Source organism: Pinus tabuliformis, chromosome 5_2 (assembly GCF_031772625.1).
Source record: "Pinus tabuliformis cultivar Carrire ecotype Pingquan chromosome 5_2, CPIR1, whole genome shotgun sequence".
Classification (NCBI taxonomy): domain Eukaryota; kingdom Viridiplantae; phylum Streptophyta; class Pinopsida; order Pinales; family Pinaceae; genus Pinus; species Pinus tabuliformis.
This window is the reverse complement of record NC_142306.1, coordinates 576,703,633-576,714,423: the sequence shown is the minus strand read 5'-3', so window position 1 is coordinate 576,714,423 and position 10,791 is coordinate 576,703,633. Positions and strand designations below refer to the sequence as shown.

Sequence of the window (10,791 nt, the reverse complement as noted above, 5' to 3'; positions counted from 1 at the left end):
ACTGTTAAAGATCTTATGAAAATAGAAACCCCAGAGATCCTCATGCTCCAAGAGACAAAAATTGAAGGGGAAGCCCTTCTAGATTTAAGCAGAACGAACTGGAAGACCAAAGTTGGGAAGGTCGTAAGCGCAAGGGGAACCTCAGGAGGAATTGCCACAGTCTGGATGGAGGAATTGTTCCAGCTGGAAAACTCTTTCAAAACTCAACATTGGATTTACACCGAGCTTCGACATAAAGCAAGTAAGCTCACTTTTGCCCTGTTTAATCTATATGTTCCCTACCTTTACCACAAGAAAAAAGAGTGTTGGCAAACACTCTTCGACTTTGTAGATAGCTATTCTCCTATGAACATCGTAATAGCGGGAGATCTAAACATCGTCCTAGATCCAAAAGAAAAAAGAGGGGGCAATAATAGTAGATATCCTTTGTTACCCTTTGTGGATGATATAATTCAGTAGTGGGATCTTCTTGATCTTAAACCCAAGAAGGGGAGATACACTTGGACCAACAATAGAACAAGGACAACACACATCTTAGCTCGACTAGACAGATTCCTAGTGTAGAGCACTCTTTTGATGGAAAAGAGAATAGTGTCATCGAGAATCCTACCAAAGCTCACCTTGAACCATAAACCCATCCTCTTACAACTGGAGGAGGAAGAAAATCTGGGACCTATACCGTTCCGCTTCAGCCCTTTGTGGATAAAGCAGGAAGGGTTTATGGAAGTTGTTACCAAGGCCTAGTCTATCATGATCACTAGGTCACCCAGTTATGTATGGGAGAAAAAACTGAAAGCAACCAAAATAGCTCTGAAAGAATGGGTCAAAACGCCTCCCAACACTTTCACCACACATAGAAAAGAAATTGTCCAATAGTTAGCAGAACTACAACTGGAGATGGAGGGCAAAGATATAACCATGCAAGAACTAGAGAAGGAACAAACTACCCAACTTGCTTCTTTCAGCTCCTTCAGAAAAGAAGAAGAATTTTGGCGACTTAAGTCCCAAAGCCTATGGTTGAACGCAGGTGACCGTAACACAGCCTTCTTCTACAAGCAATTCAGAGTCTGCCTCTCTCGGAATCACATTTCAGAAATCACCTCAGTAGAAGGGACTGTCGTCAAAGGTTTTGCCCAAGTTAAAGAAGCTGCCGAAAATCACTTCCACCGGTTATATACAGAGGATGGAATAGGAGATGAGGCGATCTCCAATGACTTCCTCTCCCAGATCCCTTCCTTGGTTAATGAGGAAAATAACTCAAATCTTATGAAGCCCTTCACGGAGGAAGAAATCAGTAATGTAATATGGGACATGGAGCCTGACAAAGCCCCAGGCCCAGATGGTTTCTCAGCACATTTCTACAGAGCCTGTTGGACAATCATAAAAAATGACCTTCTAAGAATGGCAAAGGCTTTCCAGAAAAAGGCAAAAGTGGGAGGCAACACCAAATCCACCTTTCTTGCCTTAATACCCAAAGAAGTGAATCCAACTACCTTTGACAGATTTAGACCCATTTCGTTATGTAACGTCTCTTACAAAATACTTGCTAAATTACTCGCAAACAGAATGAAGCCCCTACTAAGTAAGCTTATTTCTCCCAGTCAAGGAGGGTTCATAGCAGGAAGGCATATTTTGGACAATGTGATACTTGTACAGGAAACCATGCATTCCAACCATCAGAGGAAGGAGCAAGGGATGTTGATCAAGTTGGACATGACCAACGCCTTTGATAGAGTAAAACTATCATTTCTCTACAAAGCCCTCATCTCCTTTGGATTCAGCCCAGCCTTTGTGAACCTAATCAAGGCCTGCACTGACAAACCTTGGATAGCCCCGCTGGTAAATGGTCGACCTGCCTCTTATTTCCAAGCTTCAAGGGGGATAAGGCAAGGATGCCCGCTATCACCCTTTCTGTACATTATAATGGTAGACACCTTGAGTAGGAAACTGATAGCGAAAAGAAACAATGGTTCTCTCCCGAGCATCCGACTGACAACTACAATAGAATTAATCAACCATGCCTTGTTCGCAGATGATTCTCTTCTATTGGGAGGAGCTTCCACACGAATAGCAAAAGAATTCAATGAGACCCTGCAAAGCTTCTGTATCATTTCAGGAGCACTTATCAATAAAAGAAAAAGTGCAGTGTACAGTTGGAATATAGAGGAACAAACCATCCTTCGAATTGCTAGAATCCTGGACTTTCCGAGCTATGCCTCCTGGGACAAAATACAATACCTGGGACTACCTTTAACCCTGGGGACTAACCGAGCCTCACTCTGGACTGAAGTCATCAGCAAGATCAAAACCAAGATAGCTGCTTGGGGTGGGAAGTGGCTCAACTACGCTGGCAAGCTAATCCTCATAAAGTCTGTCCTTTCCTCCCTCCTTACCTATCAGGCCTCTTTCCTTCCGGTTCCAAAGACAATCACAGATCAGATTTCACAGCTACTCAGAAACTTCCTATGGCATGGAGGCAAAGGAAACGAGAGGAAATTCCACTTAGTCAGTTGGGACACAGTGAAAAGGCCAAAGCTGGAAGGAGGTCTCCAGATTAGAGACCCTGGCCTGGCCAATATTGCCTTAGGGGGAAAAATCCTTTGGCAGATCTACTCCAACAAAAACCATCCAGTCAGCCAATTACTTCAGAATAAATACTTCAAAGGAGTCCCATTGAGAAACCTCCAAGCAGATAGTATTCCCAAAGGCACACCGCTGTGGAACCTATGTAGAAAAGGGCTTGCCACCTTCCAAAACCAGCTTTATAGAGTGCCGAGAAAAGGAGCAAATACCTTGATATGGCAAGACAAAATCATGGGCAATCCCCCTCTAAAACATTCAGTGGAATTAGCTGACCTTCGTGACTGGCTCCCCCAGAATGGCCTGTTCAGTCTTGCCGACATTTTTGCCTGGGACAAACAAGGAAAATGGGAGGACTGGGTCCTCCTCAATCTGCCAGCACATTTACTTCACCAAAAGCACCTTCTCTTAGACAAGTTGAAAGGCTCGACACCTGTTAACATACATGCCTCGGATCTTTGAAGGTGGGGGAAGACTGGAGTCTACACCTCTTCGCTTGGTTTTGCAGCCTTGCTTCCCACACAAAATCAAGCTCACAACCCTTCCATCTGGCAGCATACATGGAACACATACGGAATCCCCAAGGTGAATTTTTTCACTTGGCTTCTCATTCACAGGAAAGTGTTGACAGGTGAGAATCTTGCCCACAGAGGCATAATTGGGCAGCATTGGTGCACCATGTGTAGATCTGCACCAGAAAACGTGGATCACCTCTTTGTAAGTTGTGCCTTTGCCCAAACGGCATGGACCCTTGTCCTTCATGGCCTCAACGCACCCGCCCCTCTCTAGGGTTCAGTCGTGGACCTCTTCTCCACCTAGACCACAAGGTATCCTAGGACTCTTAGTGCACAATCACTGTGGAACCGGATCTGGCATTCCATTCCCAAGTTCATTTGCTGGAAACTCTGGCTAGCCCGAAATAACTGGATATTTAACAATGTAAAGTCCTCACCCTTGACAGTGGTGGCTAGAGCTAAGGCCTCCTTGATGGAAGCTCTTGGAAACTACCCCAGCAAGTTAGATGACAATCTCATAACTAAGGAACGAAACTCGCTGGGAATCCTTCTCGTTCGAGACAGTAAAAAAGCACCCACCCGCCCCACATTCAACCATGACTGGCGCATTAGAACAATAGATGCAGAGTTCCAAACCTGGTGGAGGAAGCAGGGAAAGGTAACAATTTTCTTCGATGGCACCTCTAAAGGCAATCCAGGGATCTCTGGTGCAGGAGGTGTGGTCTACTCTCAGGACGGCTCCCGAATAGATAGCTACAGTTGGGGACTAGGGCAGAACACAAACAACCAGGCAGAAATTCTCGGGCTTCTTAAAGGCTGCCAGATCGCACAGGAACAGGGACACAAAGCTCTTCAGGTCTTCGGGGACTCAGAACTCTTGATAAAAACATTAAACTCAGAGGAGCATTTTAGCAATCCGGCTCTCAACAATACTCTCCAGAGGCTGCAGGGCCTGCTGGTTCATTTTACCTCCTCCTTTTTTCACATCCTCCGCAGCTCAAACAAGGAAGCAGACATCAAAGCCAATGAGGGATGCAGGCTGGCTCAAGGTTTTTTAAAAAAAAACTCAGAAGAACCAGTGTGGACAGCCATACCATAGCTCAATTAGTGTTGCATAGACCAAACTACGCAGATATTGAATACTCCGACTTCACACTCTGGGTCATTTTGGTTCAAAACAAAGAAGGGAAGGTTGCTTGGTCCATTAATGATTTATGTATTCATGCCTCCATGTAATGTCGATTGATTATGCTGCGGCCCAACCGTTGATCTATCAATAAAATAATCGTTTTAGTTAAAAAAGAAAAAGAAAAATAGATTAGGGTTTTGTTTTTCTTAATTTGGACTCACATGGAGATGGGGTTTATAAAATAAAAACAGGGATGTGAGTAATTTAAAAAAAAATCCAAATTTGAGCGAGTAGTTGTACTTTTTTCTTGTGAGTTAATCAGAAAACAAAGATGTGTTTTTCAGTGCCATCTGTTGTACCATTTGATGTATGTATTTTCAGTTCGCTATGTGAATGTAGAACTAACATATATATCAACAGTTTTGTAAGCTTTTCTAGTTCACTGCTTTTTAAGGGTTTAGGTTGCAGAGCTATTTAACGTGAATTGAAAATTTCCACAATTTCCTTTGTTCTCACTGGTTTGCACTAACCCTTTGTTCTTCTCTCATTGTGGCTCGTTGTGTAGCGTGCACTCTTTCAGTGTCATGTCCTCTCTCTCAATGTGAAAATGATTGTAAGCGGGCACGAAAACATTTGCGAGCAATTTTGGGGCCATCTCATGTGCTTGCCTCTCACTCTTTCTCTCCAAAACAAGGCCTGCATTCAAGGAAGTCCACAAGAAATGTGTGCTATGGTAGTAGCTAATTCAAGTAGACATAAACAATTCCCAAATTGCCACAATCATTTCTGCCAATGGAAACAGTTCCACATGACACAAAGTCTGTACCTTGTATATGAAACGGACTATGTTGCACGGGTTCCCGCACCCGGGGGTGGGGTTCTCGAACCCGTCCCAGGTCCCGCACCTAAGTACCGAATTCGAGTACGGTAGAACCGGGTTCTTACATGAAGAACCGGGTTCTTCAAAAAAAAAATTGGGTTCTTTTCCTTTAATGGGTTCTTCGGGTTCTTCGGGTTCTTCATAAAAAAACTATATTAAAAAAACTATATTTTGAAAATACATACTAGGATACGGCATGCATGAATGACATGTTTATGCTACTTATAACTTTATAAGTTATTTCAAAAATTCAAACATAAAATAAGAATTTACATGTAACATTGTAAGATACTAAGATGTCTAATGCCAAAGCAGCGAGTCCAACATTTACTTAACTTAAGTAAATGCTAGACTCAGCTATTTTGGTGAAACTTGGGACAGATTTTGTCACACACCGCTGACTGAGATACACTAGCCAAGTTTCCTACAAACTCAGGAGTACGCTCAAAAATCCTAAAGTATTCTGAGTTCTCAAAGACTCAACATTTTAAACTTTATTTTATTGGGCTGCCTTGTGTGTTTGGTGGGACAGCAGTGAAATATACGCTGCCAGCAGCCATAATTTATACTTTAATGTAGCCACAAGCCTAAAAAAAAACCACAGAATTTATATGTAATGATTCAAAATATATATAGTATAAAAAACGCTCTCGATCTGGAAGCTTCTAAAAATTGTGTCCCCCACTCTGGCTCCCACTTCCAAGCAGCCTTGGTTCTTATACCTATTAGTTCTTTTTTAATAAAAAGGGATGCAATAATATTGGAGGTCAAATAACTTGTATTTTCCAGTTTTTTGGTCTTTGAGGAAGCCATTGTTCCTTAGGCTTTAGCTATTTAGTATTTTAAAATTTCCTAGTTCATGTTTGAAGATGCCTTAAGGCAAATTTTGAATGTAGTATGACAATGGACATATATCATGATTCATGATTCTTATTAATATGTAAACAATGAACAATTTTTTGGTGATAAATTTTGAAATTTCAATGTCAATGTTGAATGTTCAATGATGTGCATGTTTAAATGATTAAAGTTTTCTTGTTTAAAGTTGAAAAAATATACAAATTCAAATTTCATATATATTATTAATTATAATTTATAAATTTATAATTTATAAAATATAATTATTAAAATTTAATATTATTATATTACCCGACGAACCCACGCACCTGTTTCCAAAAATGCCGTCCCCGTCCCCGTCCCCGTCCCCGAACCCACGTTTCCTGGCAACATAGGAAACGGATCCGTAAACAAAGCAAATAAATACCATAAGGAACCGTTTCTATTTTCAAAACACCAGAAAAACAAATAAGAATCTGACACAAAATCCATAATTCCACCACAATTTGGGAGGAGTGGCCCTGCAACTTTGCAATTCCGGTAACATTGCGTTTGCACCTTGATTGAGCATATTTTTACAACATTTTCCATCTAGAGCCAGACAAGGCAGATTTGCACAGTAAAACCACTTCATGATTTCTGGACATCCATATAAAATGCAACAGGTGATTGCCAACACGTAAAAATGCTGTCCACATTAACATTAACAGACTCGCGCAATCACAAATCAAATTTGGCCACTCTAGTTGATGTTTACGTGCAACAAAAGGGTTCCATAATCCAACTGAGCACTTCAAATCAACTGGCACACTAGCATGGGCGTTCCTGAAGGAGACCGTCTTTCAATAGATAGCACATTAAGTCCTCAGGGTTACACTTTTAAGCTACAGTATACATTATGCATCTATTAGCATACCCTTCAGCTTTCAGCCTCTCGCAAGATGACATAATACCCTATACTGTGCTTCACATATGTAGCATTCATGTCCTGCAACACAGTACACATCAGTTTTGTCCTGGATGTTTTGTCTTTGCATACATTAAAGCAAGTACGCCAAATACAGCACTGCCTGTTGCAATCTCCTTTTATATCACCAATAATCCCCACATGAACATGAGCCCTCTTTAAAATGATGGAATCGAATCGTATCCCTTACAACAAATTCTCGTCCTACAATGCTGGAGATGAATCTGATAGCAGTGTGACAGTCCCCACACACACGTAGATTCTTGAAGACTCGGACAGGTGTCCCAGGCGGTGTATGAATAAGCCCAAAGGCAATAGCTAACCTCTCACTATGATACAAGAGAAGGTGTTCCTTGTACTCCTCCTCGACATCATGTAGCACAGAATTTGTATCTGGCACATACCCTGCCTGTTTAATCTGCTCAGTCAGTCTCTCTAAAGTTGTATAGATCTCCACTGACTCTGGATTTGACCTGTCCGCAACACAGAAGGTATGCACCTTGTTGTTTACTTCGATCCAACTGTATCCAGGCTTTTTTGCAACACCCTTCTCCTTCATCAATTTTCTTATCTTTGCTGCATCTTCCCACATGCCAGCTGCAGAATAAATGTTTGAAAGTAGCACATAAGGTCCAGCACTATGTGGTTCCAACTTAAAAAGGCGTTCTGCTGCATGTTTTCCTAATTCCATATTGCCATGAATTCTACAGGCACCAAGCAATGCTCCCCAAATAGTTGCGGTGGGTTCAAATGCCATGTCGTTGATTAACTCTAGTGCCTTCTCCAGGTAACCGGCACGACCAAGAAGATCAACCATGCATGCATAGTGGTCAATTATTGGTGCAATTCCATGATCTTTCCTCATTGAATCAAAGTAATGACAACCCTCATCTACTAGGCCAGCATGATTGCATCCAGAAAGGACACCAATGAAGGTAATGTGGTTTGCCTTCATGCCTGCCTGTAACATTCGTGCAAAGATCTGAAGGGCTTCCTTGCCGTACCCATTCTGGGCATACGCTGTGATCATAGTGTTCCATGATACCACATCTCGTTTTGGCATATTCTCAAAATGTTGGTGGGCATTCTCTATACTGCCACATTTTGCATACATGTCAAGAAGAGCACTCCCTACAAAGCCATCCGACTCAAATCCAGTTCTAATGACATGGCCATGAACCTGCTTACCTTGCTCCAGAGTTTCCAAGCTAGCACAAGCACTCAGAACGGCCACAAAGGTAACACTGTCTATCTCAGTATCAATCCTTTGCATTTGACACCATAATTTCAGAGCCTCTTCACCTAGCCCATTCTGTGCATATCCTGCTAGCATTGCATTCCATGAAAATACATTCCGTTCAGGCATTTCATCAAAAACATGGCGTGCATCTTCCATGTTTCCACAGCAAGCATACCCAGCAATCATGCTTGTCCATAACACTACATCTCGTTCACGCATCTTCTCAAAGATGCGCCGAGCATCCTCGACGCATCCACATTTTGCATACATGTCAACAAGGGCACTCTCCACAAAAGCGTCCGACTCAAAACCCCCTTTAATCACAGAAGCATGGATCTGCCTGCCATGTTGTAGATCAGGTAAGCATGCACAAGCACTAAGTACACTCGCAAGAGGATACTCATCTCGTCTTACGACCAAATGCTGCATTTGCCGATGAAGTTTCAAGGCTTCTTCAGCCGGCCCATGCTTCGCATACCCGACAATCATCACGTTCCAGGACACCCCATCTCGTTCAGGAATTTTGTCAAACAACTCGCGAGCATTCTCCAATTGCCCATATTTCACATACCCTGCAATCATTGTGTTCCATGAGAAAACGTTTCGTTGAGGCATTTCGTCAAACAATTGTCCTGCGTCCTCTAGATTCCCACATTTTAGATATCCTTCAATCATTGTGTTCCAGGAAAACTCATTTCTAGCAGGCATTTCATTAAAAAAACGCAACGCCTGTTTTATGCTACCGCACTGTGCATACACTGCGATTATCGTATTCCATGAAAAAACATTTCGTACCTGCATTTTGTCAAAGACTTGGCGCGCGTCTTCCACGCTTTGGCACTTGGAATACATGTGAAGAAGATGATTTCCCAGAGATAGTCCAGCAACTCCTTCGGCTCCAGTTTTGATGATATGGGCATGGACGCCTTTTCCCTCGGCCAAAGTCCTTTTGCCAATGCAGCGCTGCAGGAGACCAACATAGGGATTGGTGTTTGCAGAGCTCTTGTTGGCACCTTCGGGAAATTGAGCTGCTCTTGGTTTTTCCTTGAGAGCAGCGACAGTACTAAAACCAATGAATTTCGATCTGTTTCGATGACCGAAATTCAAACCCATCTTGTTGTTCTCCGCATTTTTCAAAAGATTATGCGCCCAGGCATACAAGGATAAACTCAGAGCCGTCCATAACATTATATAGTTCGTTCAAACACCACATTCAACTTATAAAACCTCCGCCATGAAATTTACCTCTGCAAACACGGTGTTTCGATCGCGATCTCTCTTTTCGGGAATGGGAGGATCCCATCATAGTTGAAGCGCAAATCACTCCCCTCCAAGTTGGTTTTCTTTTATTTATGCTTGAAAGGAGACTTTCGTGATAGGCTAATTGAGATTTGGTTTATTCAATCTGATTTTAATGTATGGTTTGATTATTTTGATTCAATCTGGAGAAGATATTACCAGCCTATTTACTAAGGGTCACCAGGGTCGGGTTGGGATGGAATGAATAAATATTTTGACATGATTTTTGTTTTAAGTGAAGAGAAATTTGATACTTATGAGCGGGCTAGATCTTGTGAATTTAAGTTGGTTTTAAATTACAATATATCTATAAATGATTCAAATGGGTCGGCAAAAATTTAAAAAAAATGAAAATAAAGAAAATGAAAATATTACTGGAGATGACTTTGGAATATACCTTCATTATTATTCTGAATTTTATATTATTTATTTTCACTCTACAATATTATGTAAATCCATTTATTGTTTTACTACTTTTAATCCTAGTATTTTAAGGGAAAATACATTTATAAAATTTAAATAAATGTTAATTTGAAAAAAATAAAAATAATTTAATTTAATTTTTTTCTTCGATTTTAATTTCATAAAATTTAAATTTCAAAACTATATAAAATTTAAATTTGATCGTAACTAAATCTTATGTTTACAAATAAATTTAAACAATGAAAAAAAATAAAAAATAGTTCACGAAAATGAAAATGTTGCCAAAAATTATTTTGATAGACATTATTATTATTATTATTATTTACCGAATTCAGGTTTATGTGATCTATATCTTGACTATGAGAAATCTTTCGGTAAAAATCATATTAGAAAAATTATATCCACGCTTTCAAACCATTCAGTGCGGTTCATTGGAGAATCAAACCATTCATTATGGTTCATTAGAGGACCAAATCTAGGTAGAGATTAAATAGACATAGTGTCATAAAGTAAATAGGCATAGTGTCATTAAGAGATAATTAATTATAAGGGTTAGAATGAAATTGTTAATTTTGAATAAAATAAAATATTTATTAAAAGGGATAGATTAGAATATTCAATTAAAAAGAGGATTAAAAATCCCAACAAATTAAATTGGGTCAAATCTAACAAAAGAAAATGTTATTAAAGGAATAAGAGAAGTTCAACCAAAATAAATCAATACATAAAATAAAATAATAGCAAGTCCAAGGATAATTCAAAGTTATCAAACTAATTCATATTTAATTAATTAATTAATTAATTATTGTTATTATTGATCAAGAAAATAAAATATTGAGAAAATGGTCGATCATCTTACTAGCTTAGATCCATCTTAACTCTGGATCTATCAAGCCTCGAGGGGGGATCAAATCTCTTTTC

General features: G+C 40.2%; 1 pseudogene; it reads right to left on the bottom strand.

The window, feature by feature from the left end:
- Positions 1 to 6,361: 6,361 nt before the first annotated feature.
- On the bottom strand, positions 6,362 to 9,671 carry LOC149160291 (pentatricopeptide repeat-containing protein ELI1, chloroplastic pseudogene; annotated as a pseudogene).
- Positions 9,672 to 10,791: the final 1,120 nt, after the last annotated feature.